General features: G+C 34.1%; 1 long non-coding RNA gene across 1 annotated transcript in view; it reads left to right on the forward strand.

Annotated features, from left to right (window-relative positions):
* The first annotated feature begins 384 nt into the window (after window positions 1-384).
* Window positions 385-12,714, forward strand: part of LOC122533994 — a 171,386-nt gene continuing 159,056 nt past the window's right edge. The window contains exon 1 of the long non-coding RNA XR_006307812.1: window positions 385-693. This is a non-coding gene — a long non-coding RNA (uncharacterized LOC122533994). The remainder of the gene's footprint in view (window positions 694-12,714) is intronic.

Consider the following 12,714-nt stretch of genomic DNA (forward strand, 5'->3'; position numbering starts at 1 on the left):
AAGCCTGAGTGACGTAGATCTTAGGTTGGCTGCACTTTCAGTTAGCTGTTCAACCGACACGTCTCGGTACGTATGTATTTCGCGCGTATATTATTTTCGTGTTTCAATTCGTGTTTTCCTTCGTATGAATAGTTAACACACTTTTCAATGTTCGTTAATATTTCGTATTTTCTTTCGTTCGAGACAACGATAAAGTTTGATACAAACAATGCATCGCGATAAATCATATGTGACAGCTTAGCTAGTAACGCGATCGTATGCGACAACATAGACAAGTAAAATTATTATTTTATACATTCAGTGGATTTATTTAATAGATTGATTTGTTTAATAGATAGATTTGTTTAATAATAGATTATTCAGTTTAAACAAGTAAGTCTTTTACGTAACTTTTTTTCAAACCAACTGCACGTATATACGTATGTGATTGACAGCGACGACTAGCGGTGAAACATATAAACGATAGCCATTCGATTCTTTATATCGATCGATCATACGATGATGTCGAACTGTGAACGGTTAAGTGAGAGTTGCGAAATTTGTGGAATAATTGTTTCTATAATTGACGCGAGTGTTACGTGTGCTTTTGCCGGAATGTCCGAAATTCTATTACGCGGGATATATATTGTAATTTACTGTGATTGTGGCTTGTGACGAATCAAGTGTCATTGATGGTGGAGGACAATAATATAGGTATGTAACCTCTTGCCTCATAATTTTTTTCTCAGTCTTTATTAAACGTGTTAGATTACATCGTATTAGATTTATTAATTATTTATTTATTATTTATTAATCTCCCGTTTGAAGAATTATAGTCGAAAATTCAAATTTCTGATGTATTCCATGGAACTATTATGCGAATTTTTTCTTTTTTCTTATGGTTAATAAATAATATTAAAATAGTCCAATTTCTAGAACTCATATTGCAAACTTTTTTTAACATCATTACTCTTTTTGTTAAATGAAAATTTAATACACAGCGGCTCGCACAAACATATAAGCGGCTTACAAACATACAAGCTGAAAAATGTACTTTTTTAATTCCATCGCGTTTTTTTGAGGTTAATGCAGTAATCTGTAATTCTATTTTTTCGTTTTTTCTGAGAAATGTACCTTTCAAATTCATTATCATTGCAGATGGTACGATATGCATATATTCATATATGTGCATATATACTAATTTGTATAATTACTTTCTACTAATATTCAGTTGGTCCACGTATTAAAAATTCGTAATAACAATTATATTTATTCAATAATTATTTTATTTTCCAAATTATTGAATTTTCTTAATAATTATTTTATTTTTAATTTTACTACTATTAATTTCATCAAACCTCTTATATTAAAAAAAAAATCTTTACAAAATAAATTATTATAATGAAAAAATTTAAAATAATGGTTTATAAAAATACTATGTTTAAAATTCCATTATCATTTATGAATCTTCCATCAATAGATATTAATTATATATGAAATCATTCTTAATATCGTTCATTGTGCTTTTTCATAATCGTGCCACGTGATAAACAGCCCTGCATAGAATTTCAGATCGTTGAGTTACGCAAATTATCGTGCATCAAAACCGTCAGGCTGTAGCGGATAAGTATTGACCATTAGAGATAATGAGTTTGCATAATTATTAACGAGTTTAATGGTGAATGAATGCCGCCGATGGTCCGCAAACGTCTGTCCGTAATAATCAATGTTTATTAAAACACGATGAACACGATAAACAATATTCCCCTGCGTGTTAAAATAATTATTATCACCGAACAAACTGTACATGGTGGATGAACATGGTTTACGAAATCGAGGGTTCGGTAAAGTGGGGAAATTGTATCGGGTATGAATATAATTTAATGCTTAAATAGCATCGTTCGAGGCCATAAAAATTTATGTGGCTTGATTTCGGAATTCACGATTTTCACGTAGAATGCGAAATAAAATTCAATTATGTTTTTACGGCGATAATTACATAATTACATCGTGCGTTTCCATTGCAATCCGTAACGGAATTTCTCTCAGTCTGTGAATGGAATTTGTAATATTCAATTTGAATCGGATTAACCGATAATTAGAGACAAACAACTGCAACTTAACAATGAAATACTATACTATCCTACGTAAATACATAATTTACGCGAGAGTTCCAAATTAGTGACAAATTTGTTGTACAAGTAATTTTGAAACGGTCCGTTTTGTTCGAGATGGTTTATATTTTTCTAAAAAATGGAGAGAACGTCAGATATTAAATATTAAATATTATCTCACGTTGCGTTGTAACCCTTGATTAAGTATAAATTCACCGTTTTAGGCAAAACGACTTGTTTTATTTCGAATCATCGGAGATTTAACTAACGAAAGATGAAATTCAATTGATATTGTATTTCTTATTCGTAGAAACGTGTTGAACGTTATTTTTCACCCGTAGAGATATATTCGCATTATTTATTACAGTGGTCAAGTTCTTGAAAATTGCACATCGTAAATTTCGCGGGACTGCTGCGTCATTTACGATCGAGTTTGAGAAACAATCACGACTGTTCGTTAAATCATGAATCCCGACGGATATTACGAATGTGTATCAACGATAAGGCATGTATTTTGTTGCTGCGCCCTGCTCCATAAACGAATCAAAAGTTCGACGGGTATATATGATAATTGTGGCGATGTTTAATTTACAATTATATATTCCCGAACGTGTTCCCACTGTGTTTGATTTTCGCGCAGCCACTGTCGTTCGATGATCGCGGCCGATCGATAATTTGCGAGTTTTGTCGCCCGTTTGTACGCGCGGCGCGCGACAATTTTTAATGAATGCGCGACCGATCTCGCCAGCGGTTAATACCACGGCCACGTTCAAAATAATTTAATTACACGCAAGACGCATGCGAAAACGCTGACAAAGGGAATTCCGCGAATCCTCCGAATAACTTGCCCTCTTCCATTTACTTTGAACCATTCCATTGAAATTCTGCCCGCGACAAATATGGGCTGATTTGGTTATGAGTACACGGTGAAACGCGTGTAAAAAGTTGTATTTTTGGGAACTGATTGCAAACGCGAAACGAAGATGTTTTATTAGTTTAGAGACACGTAGAAAGGGGGGCAAAAAACGACGATGTTTTGTTAATTTATAGAATGAAAATTTCGTTTCGGCGGAGGGATTCGCAAAATTTTCATGAAAATGGAGCTCGAGTGGTTGCAATTTATTGAAAATTGGTCAAAAATTATTAGTGGATCTTTGTGCATTTCTGATTACGTTTGATGACGGAGAAGAATTTCGCCAGTTATTTGAAATTGTATAAAGAGTCACTTGCCTATTACTAAGGATGTGCGAGAACCCGAAAATATCGGAAACTCGACGAGTCGGGACGAGTTCCCGAAAATTTCGAGATTCCCAAAGGAATCAGATTTCCCGGAAAAGTCGAGATTCCCGAAAATTTCGAGAACCTGGCTACCGTTTTTCGAACTATTCTACAATGCTGTATAGCAGCCTAAAAAATATGTAAATACACAGTTCAATTTCTTCTGCCAGTGACGTTATTGGAAACACGGATTCTAAGAATCGTGTGACCTGATGTAAACGAACGTGTGACTGCGTGCTTAGTACTTAGTGGACATTATGCACGCTGTTGAGCAGTATCGCTGAGAAATTCGGGAAGCTCGGACGTATATTTCAAGATCTGTGTAATAAAGATTAAAATCTTTAAAAAAAACTGTCGAGTGATAGTGAGTGTAAAGTTGTGGTAGCAGGAAGTAGTGCAGAAAGATATCGTGCAAAGGAAGAAGGTAAAGAGAAGCTCTGTTTGGGAACATTTTCAGGAAAAAGATGATACAAAGGCGGAATGCATACATTGTCACCATGAATATAAAACTAAAGTATGCAAATACTACTTTATTACGCCATTTGAAGCATATGCATTCAAACATAAGTACATGTGCCAGAAAAGAAACTGAATCGACACAAAATTTGTCGCATGTACAAAATGATACGCGAAAGATTGTTAAACCAAAAGATATAGCAGAATGAATTGCTCGAATGATGGTTCTAGATCTGCGACCTTTCGATATAGTTGAAGACGTGGGCTTTAACGAATTATTTATTCTTTTTACCAATTCTCTCCCGAATCCCAACTCTTTCGGGAATTCCGATAAATTCGAGACTCTCGAAATTTTCAGGTACCGATCCCGAAGAAATTTCGGGTTCTCGCACACCTCTGTCTATTAGAGAAATAGAGCTTTTGCGAAAATTTTTTTCAAATCGCAATTCGTAGATTTAGGACAATCGTTCCTCTTGCACTAGTTTTCCGACGAAGGTGGAAAACTAGGTTCCATTAACGGTGAAGGAAGCTGTAGCGTGCCGATCTAGTTCTACGTATTTTCTTTTCTTTGACGTACGAGCCGATCGGTGGCTCGCTGCCTTCAACGTTAATGAAGTGCAGCTGGTTCAAAGTAAAGTTTGATTTGTGATATTGATTAAAGAGTGCGAATTGAATCCTACGACTAACACTTTTTTGTATATTCACTCACAGAAATATATTGGGCACTGAACGTAAGATTAGAAAAAACAAGAGTATTTTTTTTTTTTTTTTTTTGTTCTCTAAATTGTTCTTACTCTGGCATGCACTGGGTTTGGGGACGCGAACCGGCAGACACGCGGGAGGTTTTCTTGCTGATTTGAAAGTGAGAATAAGACTGTTCTATTTTGTTTTTTTTTTTTTCTCTCCTTATGTGGCTGAGTTGCTGTTCCCTGGGATTTGGGCGTCCCGATGACCTGCATAAATGAAACAGTTGTGTTTGGATTTCTTGATTTTTTTAATTGTTGCTTTTGAGTCTGGTGGTGGTGTTTTTGCAGGATAAAATTTTCAAAAACCTGCGGAAACTGGAGTATGTGGTTCTTTAGTTTTGAATGATTTTTGTGCTAGGGATTGTTTAGTGTTGCATGTTTTGGTAGTTTTGTTCTTATTTTTAGAGGAATACTGTCTATTTGATAGTCACCAATGGCTTTGATTAGTGGATTTTCGTGGTTTGGATGGAATGCTTTGTTCATTGTTGTTTTGATGTATTCTTCTATTGTGGGAATGTTGGCTTTTAGGTGGAGCGTCTTTATTGAGCGTCTTTATCTGTGTCATAAGGTTTGTTCAGGATGATTCTTAAAAATTTGTTTTGGATTTTTTGTATTTTGTTTATATGGGTTTTGGCAGCAGCCGCCCATATTTGAAGTCCATATGTTATGATCGGCCTGACACAGATTTTGTACAGGTTTAGTTTGATTTCGGTTTTTAGTTTGCTGTTTCTTGAGATCAGTGGATATAGTCTACGGAGTGCTGGGTATGCTAAGTTTGCGCGTTTTTGGGTGGCCGGTGCCCAAGTGACTCCTGAGTCGGTGAGACTGTTCTATTTTGTTTCGGAGTCGGCTCTTATATATCCGAGCCCTCTTTGTTTCCTTTCCGATCCTGTGATCAGAAAGGTGGGTTTTTCCAAACATTTTCAGGGTCAGTTCCAAGAAGTAAATTTGACAATTGCTTCTTGGAACTAACGGTTCTATCTTCCGTGTCCTGCCGGTTTATTAGTGTCCTGTTTATGGTGGGGACCGATGCGATAAAAAAACTCATCGAGCCTTGGAATTAAGAGTCAAATATAACTACAATACGGAAATGTCAGTTTGAAATATGAAATACGGTCGCGGGAGGTCTCTGCCGTAGAAAAAGTTACAAGGAGTTTATTGTCTCTGGCTCGATGAATTTATTTGTTGCATCACATTTTGACCCTCATTGTGTTCGGTAAGACCGAACAGGAACAAAATGACGAAGCCTAGGATGTAATACTACTTGTAACTGTAACTTAAGCTTGCAATCATGGGGATTTCTCTTGCACTTACTTCGGGCTTAGTAGCCACTGTGACATTTCGGTATAAGACGATCAATTGCGATTGACCCAAACCTTTAAATTCGCCTTTGAACTCGATTTTGTATTATACATTGCGTTCCTTTTTCCTTGAAAATTTCTCGAGAGTGAACGTAACTTTGTTAAATTTAATGTTATTAATATATGCATATTTTTAATTAATCAGGATTCAAAAGTGAATTTTACAAATTGCTTTAGAACACAATATTTTTACTTAACACAGTTTAATTTCTCCTTTTTTGTTTATTTAATAAAATTTAAGTGAAAATTGATCATATCACTTTTTTCACTAAAATTTAGTAATTTGCTGCTTGCTTAGAAATAGAAGTAGATTAAATGGACGTTTATTAAAGATTGTTTAATTAAGATTTTTTTTTTTTAAATTCAGGGGAATAAAGGGAGAAAAAAATTTCGAATCGTTAAGAAATAGAATTCACGGATTTTTTCATAGGTATTGTTTTTTCAGCAATTTTTGTTGAAACATTTTATTTTCAGTTTTATACTTTAATTTTATTCGGGGCAAAAAAATTTCCAGAATCTCCATGCTATTTTTTGCCGTTTTATTTTTTGCTGCTGTGTATGCATTTTAATATGTTTAATTAAAAAAGTTTTACAAAACAAGCGCCATTCAATGGTTAATGGATGAAATAAACTTTTATCGAGTGAGTTTTATTTCCGTATGAGAAAATTAGAGATATAGAAACTGTAAAATTGCACAAAACAAAATGATAAAATGATATACTAAGTAAATGTAATGTAACGAAAGTACAAAATTTCCCAAAAATCTATAATCTATTAATAAATTAAGGAATTCGACGTTCCAGCCATCAAAATTCTAAAACGAGTACGATAACCTGAAAAAAATTAATCGAACATTAATCAATGCTATCCCTCGCCAATGTGAATCGATAGGAATTTTAACAAAGAACGATCGAAACGCGAGGAATTCCTCGAGGAACGTGAGATAACACGCAACGACTAGAAACCAGTTCACTCTGTCGTGTAAAAATAACGAACTGAAGGAGAAGGAGGAAAATCCACCATAATTGTCCCAGCGGGAATAACATAAGAGGTTAATTATTTTTTTCCAAGCAATTCGCTCGTCGAGAAAGATAAAAAATTACTTAAAAAATAATGTATATCTTCTCTCTCTCTTTCTCTCGCTCTCGCTCTGATAGAAGAAACGATTTTATCGTTGGTAAGCTTGAAGAATAGTATCGCTCTACGTTACTAATAACAGGGATTGGGTAAATGTATATTTTGCGCTGTTGCAGTAAACTCGATGCAGTTCAAACGTTGAATTTATATCCGCGTGGCAAGGTAAATTCGGCAGACAAATCTTTTGTTTAATCTGCGATATATTGAACGATAGAATAATCGATAATTTAAATACAGGAGGGATTTGTTTTTTTTTTTTTTTGGTTGAAATTTAGAAAAAAGGATAGAAACTAAGAAACTAAGGTAAACGGATGAATGTTTCGAAAGGAACTATATTTTCACAATTATGTTTCTGTTCTTTCGCGTGATGTATTTGATACAATACTGATTACACTATCCAACGTCAATTATAAAATTTTTTTCATTCGGGAACATCTATCTGGAGTATAAGAATTCCTTTCGATCTACGAATAGAATTATTAAATGTTATTTTTATTGGCAATGATAAGTATGTTCATTTGAAACTGTTCTTGAGAATTTCACTCGTTTAATAGATTGATCTAAACAGAACATCCGAAGTAAAAAAAATTCCTATCGACTGGCAAGTAGGATTGTTAAAAATATTCTATCTGAGGTTGAAACCATGCCCCATTTTCTAAATTTCCGAAAGTTTCTTAAATTAATAAATCTGCCCACTTTAATTATTAAACTGAACATCTGAAATTTCTCTTCTTCAATTCACAGATAGGATTGTTAAATAAACGTTACACCAAAAGTTGACTTTCATTGGCAAGAATTTTCGCAAGTTTTTTTTAAATTTTCCAAAATTTCTTCAATTAGCGATTCATTCATCTACTTTTCCATACTCGAACGAAGAAATGCTATTCATTCTTCTCGACTTATTGCCGGTAGGTGGAGAAATGAATTTTTATAATAAACTCGTAAAAAGAACTGTAAAACGTGCCCGTACGAAGGCAATTTCGATTCTCTCGTAAAGCCGGTGAATTTGAAGTGAACTGACAAGCCTGAAGTTCGATCCTAACGTCGATTCGGCCCGGTATCAACGTTGCCAGGTACAATCCCACTATCAAATTGCGTGCCTTAATGTCTCAATTAAGAACAAGCTTCCCTATCTGACCCTTTGCTGTCTCTGGAGTGGAGCTCCGGTTAAATGCAATTCGCCAGTGGAGTCGGGACTTCGAAGGATATTTAAGTGAGGATATGGACTATTAACCACGGCGCCCGCGACGGTCCTTCGTGTAAAATAAAATTTTGTCAGCGCTCTGGCTGCCGGTGGTAACAGTATAAATCACCGGGGGAATTTGTGACCGTGGAAGTTCCACGTTGGAGTTAAAACGAAAGCCTGAAAGAGCTAGAAACATAGAGCAGTTTTATTGCACGAGCGATTGACGATAAGATGAAAAATTAAAAAGAAGAAAGGTAATTTCTCAGGGACGAAGATTTTTTTTTAATAAAACGCGTATTAGTATTCTACACTGAAATGTTACAGTTAAGCTTTTTTTAATATCGCAGACAATCTTCACTGTACGTGAAAAATGTTTTGCTTTTAAATACGACTGATACGACTTTTGTAAATTTTGTAAATTTTGTAAAGTCTCTAGCTATTAATTATTTAATCTCCTTCTGTATTTTTGTTTAACGGTGAAGATATGACTTTTGTTAAATCAAGTCGAAAATATCACTCTGTATTATATTTATATAATATTTATATTTTGTAATATAATAATTATATTTTTATTATTTTTATTTTATTTATATAATTTATTTTTATTATTTTTATTTTATTTATATAATTTATTTTTATTATTTTATTTATATAATTTATTTTTATTATTTTTATTTTATTTATATAATTTATTTTTATTATTTTTATTATATTTATATAATATTTATATTTTGTAATATAATAATTATATTTTTATTATTTTTATTTTATTACATTTATATAATTTATATAAAATATCACTCTCTATTATATTTATATAATATAAATATAATATATTTAACAAAGATAAATCAATGAGAAGAACGATCGATGCTCGTTTCTTAACAAAAACTGTGCTGCTTTAAAGGAAATTTATTTCAAAGATATCCATATTTCATTCGTTTCTCGATTTTCACTCAATTTCATTACGAAATTAATCGCTGGCGTTCTGCCTCCGTCGTTCGTTGTTTAATTTTAATTTATTTCAACTGCAGCCTTGCAAGACATTGCAGGCGACAGTTGAATGTGATTCGAAATACGAGAGTCCATAGACGTGGAAATTTTTGCGACGCTTTATCCACCGCTTTATCCAATAATCTTATTATGACGAATGTGACTGAAAAATGGATGAGCAGCGAATAGAAGCAGTTACAGGTAAAGAGATCTCCGGTCATAATCGTTTTCCTTTACCGCGGGGAACTATGCTTAATCCAATGAAATGCAGGTGAACGAGGAAAAGAGAATGATAAATGAAGCCTTAGTTGTACCTAAACGAGCATTCATTTATATACCTAACAAGAATTGAAATGCGCTCGGACAGCTAAATATAAAAATTACACTCTAAGAAATTGAGCCACTTTGTCTCAATAATTCTTCGTAGCCGTTTTACGGCAAAATTGTTATTAATTCATCCCCTTCCGACCCCGTTCTGAATGTTTTATGTTGCAATTTTCTAGACCATTAAGAGTCGGAACTCCTGAATTGCTATTTTTTTTTTTTCTTTTCTTTTCCTTTTCTTAGGGATAATTTAACAACGTTGGATAAACACTGATTTATTATTAACTGATAATTAAAGTCACGTAAATTTAATTTATATTTAGATCCAAGTTACGAAATTGATTTTAATATAGCCTAGACTAAACTTGTTAGACTGTACCAGAATTCGGAGTGTTTTATAATACTTTGGCACTCCAGATGAGAAAATTGAATTTCACAAATTGAAACAATCCTGGCGTTTAAAATTTGAAGTATTTGCGCGATAGAACTAAAATAAATGGAAAGTACCGAAGTTAAGTGATTCGTCCTTCCGTTAGATTGTCGAAATTTCGAGTATGTGTTCTAGATCGTAATTAGAAAAATTAATGGTAAAGTCAAGTTAAGAACCTTAAAATTACGCAGTTCGAATTATGCGATATTTGCGATATTTGTAATTGAAATGTCTATGCGATGTTTCTATCGTAAATAAAATTATTATATCAGAGTGTCGAATTTCATTACCAGAAGTTTCATTTCATTGATAAAATTGTTGGTCGTTAGATTGTCGAACGAAGTGAAATAAATGTGAATTTCAATTTCGAACAGTAGAGGTAATCGATTCTCGATCGCATTCAAAAGCTTAGATATTCTTGAAATTTTAATTATAAATATTGAAAATATTGTTAGACCTGAATTAAATTGATGAAAAATGTTACGTACAGATAATTTTATATTTAATATTTAGTACTGTGGTATTTAGTTTATGGGGCAAAGCTGAACTGACGTTCTCGAGTACAAAACTTTTTGCTTTGGAACAATATCATTTCAAATGCCGTTACTCGTAGTCTTTTACGAAATACGAAGAAGGAACGTTGCTAGAGTAATTTCTGAGTTGCTGATTAAATTAAAAATTCAAACATCGAATCAACTTTGAGGGGGCGTCCTGCGCAAAGGGACAAATTTTCGTAGGGAAATTTTCGTACTCGTGGAACGTTGTGAAAATTCTTCGCCTCCCCAACGGTAGCTAAATTAAATTTCTTTACAGTTCGTTTTTTTAAAACAAGTCTCCTGCAACGAAGGACTGTTGTTCATTTCAAGAATATTGTTACAAATTACAAACGAAAGCCAGATTTCTTTCGGGTGGCAATATTTCAAAGGGGCAAATGTTGCTTTTATAGGCAACGCGTCAACGAAATTAATAGAGAACAATCGCAATTACGTCGAAAATTACTTTTATTCATTATAATATTTAACGCTTGGGTGAAACAGATATGCGAATTAATCCTAACAATTTTAAATATAGAAATCGGATACACACTAGACCGCGGATTCGTATCTTTAAAAACTCAGTCGAGAATATAGAACGAATTCGATAGTTCAGGCAGGATTAATTAACTGATTGACTAATTATAGATAGATAAATAAATGTCTGACAGAAAGCACCGCGCTTTGGACATTTTTCGTATCCACTCGCGGTCGTCGTGTTTGCACTTTCGCAGAATTGCAAAGAGATTCAGTGAAATCGTGCGACAGACAGTAAAAATTGGCGAATGGTCCGCAATCAAGCGAAATGCATCGCTAATCCACGCTCGAGGCCGCGAATACTTCTCCTCGAGTTCGTCGGGGGTAAATGGTATTACGAGGAACGAGAGACGTTCCCCTCTGGCAATGATCGTGAGTGTAGGAAATCTAGGGTGGCCTCGGGCAAGTTGCGTGCACGGACAATGAGAAACGACTACTCGACTACTCGCCACACGGTAGCAAAATTCGTTGAGCAAAGTGGCCAGCTCGTTTCTCTCTCTCTCTCTCTCTCTCTCTTTCTTTCTCTTTCCGCCCTCATCTCGCAATCCAACGAGAGGAGGCAGTTCTTTCGATCGAGGGCAAAGTAAAGCTCGAAAGTGTATTTGCTAAACGACTTTGAAGGAATCGAACGATCCCCCTCGCCGCCCATTCTCCCTTTATCTCTGGCTCGCCTCTGTGCCCCGGTTTTTAACCGGTCGCGCGATATTTCCCGTAACGTCGCCGCCGGAAGTTTCGTCCGGGGAAGAAATGTTCGCACAGTGTTTTCATTTCTCGCTCGTTCCGAGGCTTGCACTTTGCAGTTGGCGATTTTGCAGCACACGGGATAATTCGGTGAATCAGGATTCGAATCGTTTTACGGTGTTGGATGTCGCGTTGGAGTGCTTTCTGCGAGAGGAAATGTGTCGGGACTTGGTTCGCGTGATTAGAGAAGGCTCGCGCGAAAAAAATATTCCTTTTGTCGGATTTTCTTTTTTTTTTTTTTTTTTTTGAGTCTTTGTATTTTCCTATCTTTTTAATTTGTTATACAGCCCCTAGGTCACAAATGCTAAATAATAAATTTGAAAATTTATTATTTATTAAATACACCTTTTTTTAACTTTCCTTTTTTGCTCTTTAGCGTCTTTGTATTTTTATATGTTTGTAGTTTATTGCTCCTAGATTTGTCACAAACGCTAAATAATAAATTTGAAAATTTATTTCGTAAAGTCTCACGAAATTGAAAAATTTCGTCACAATGGTTTGCGAAAAAACATCTTTTATTGACTTTTCTTTTTTTTTTCTTTTTTTTTTTGCATCTTTGTATTTTTCTATCTTTGTAATTTATTATACAGCCCCTAGGTCTGTCACAAATGCTAAATAATAAATTTGGAAATTTATTTCGTAAAATCTCACGAAATTGAAAAGTTTCGTCACGATGGTTCGCGAAAAAACACATCTTTTATTGACTTTTCTTTTCTTTTTTTTTCTTTTGCGTCTTTGTATTTTTCTATCTTTGTAATTTATTATACAGCCCCTAGGTCTGTCACAAATTCTAAATAATAAATTTGAAAATTTATTACTTATTAAACACACCTTTTTTTAACTTTTCTTTTTTTCTCTGTTGCGTCTTTGTATTTTCATATATTTGTAATTTATTGCCC

The sequence above is a fragment of the Frieseomelitta varia genome, unplaced genomic scaffold (genome assembly GCF_011392965.1).
Source record: "Frieseomelitta varia isolate USP_RPSP 00005682 unplaced genomic scaffold, Fvar_1.2 scaffold_564, whole genome shotgun sequence".
NCBI lineage: Eukaryota > Metazoa > Arthropoda > Insecta > Hymenoptera > Apidae > Frieseomelitta > Frieseomelitta varia.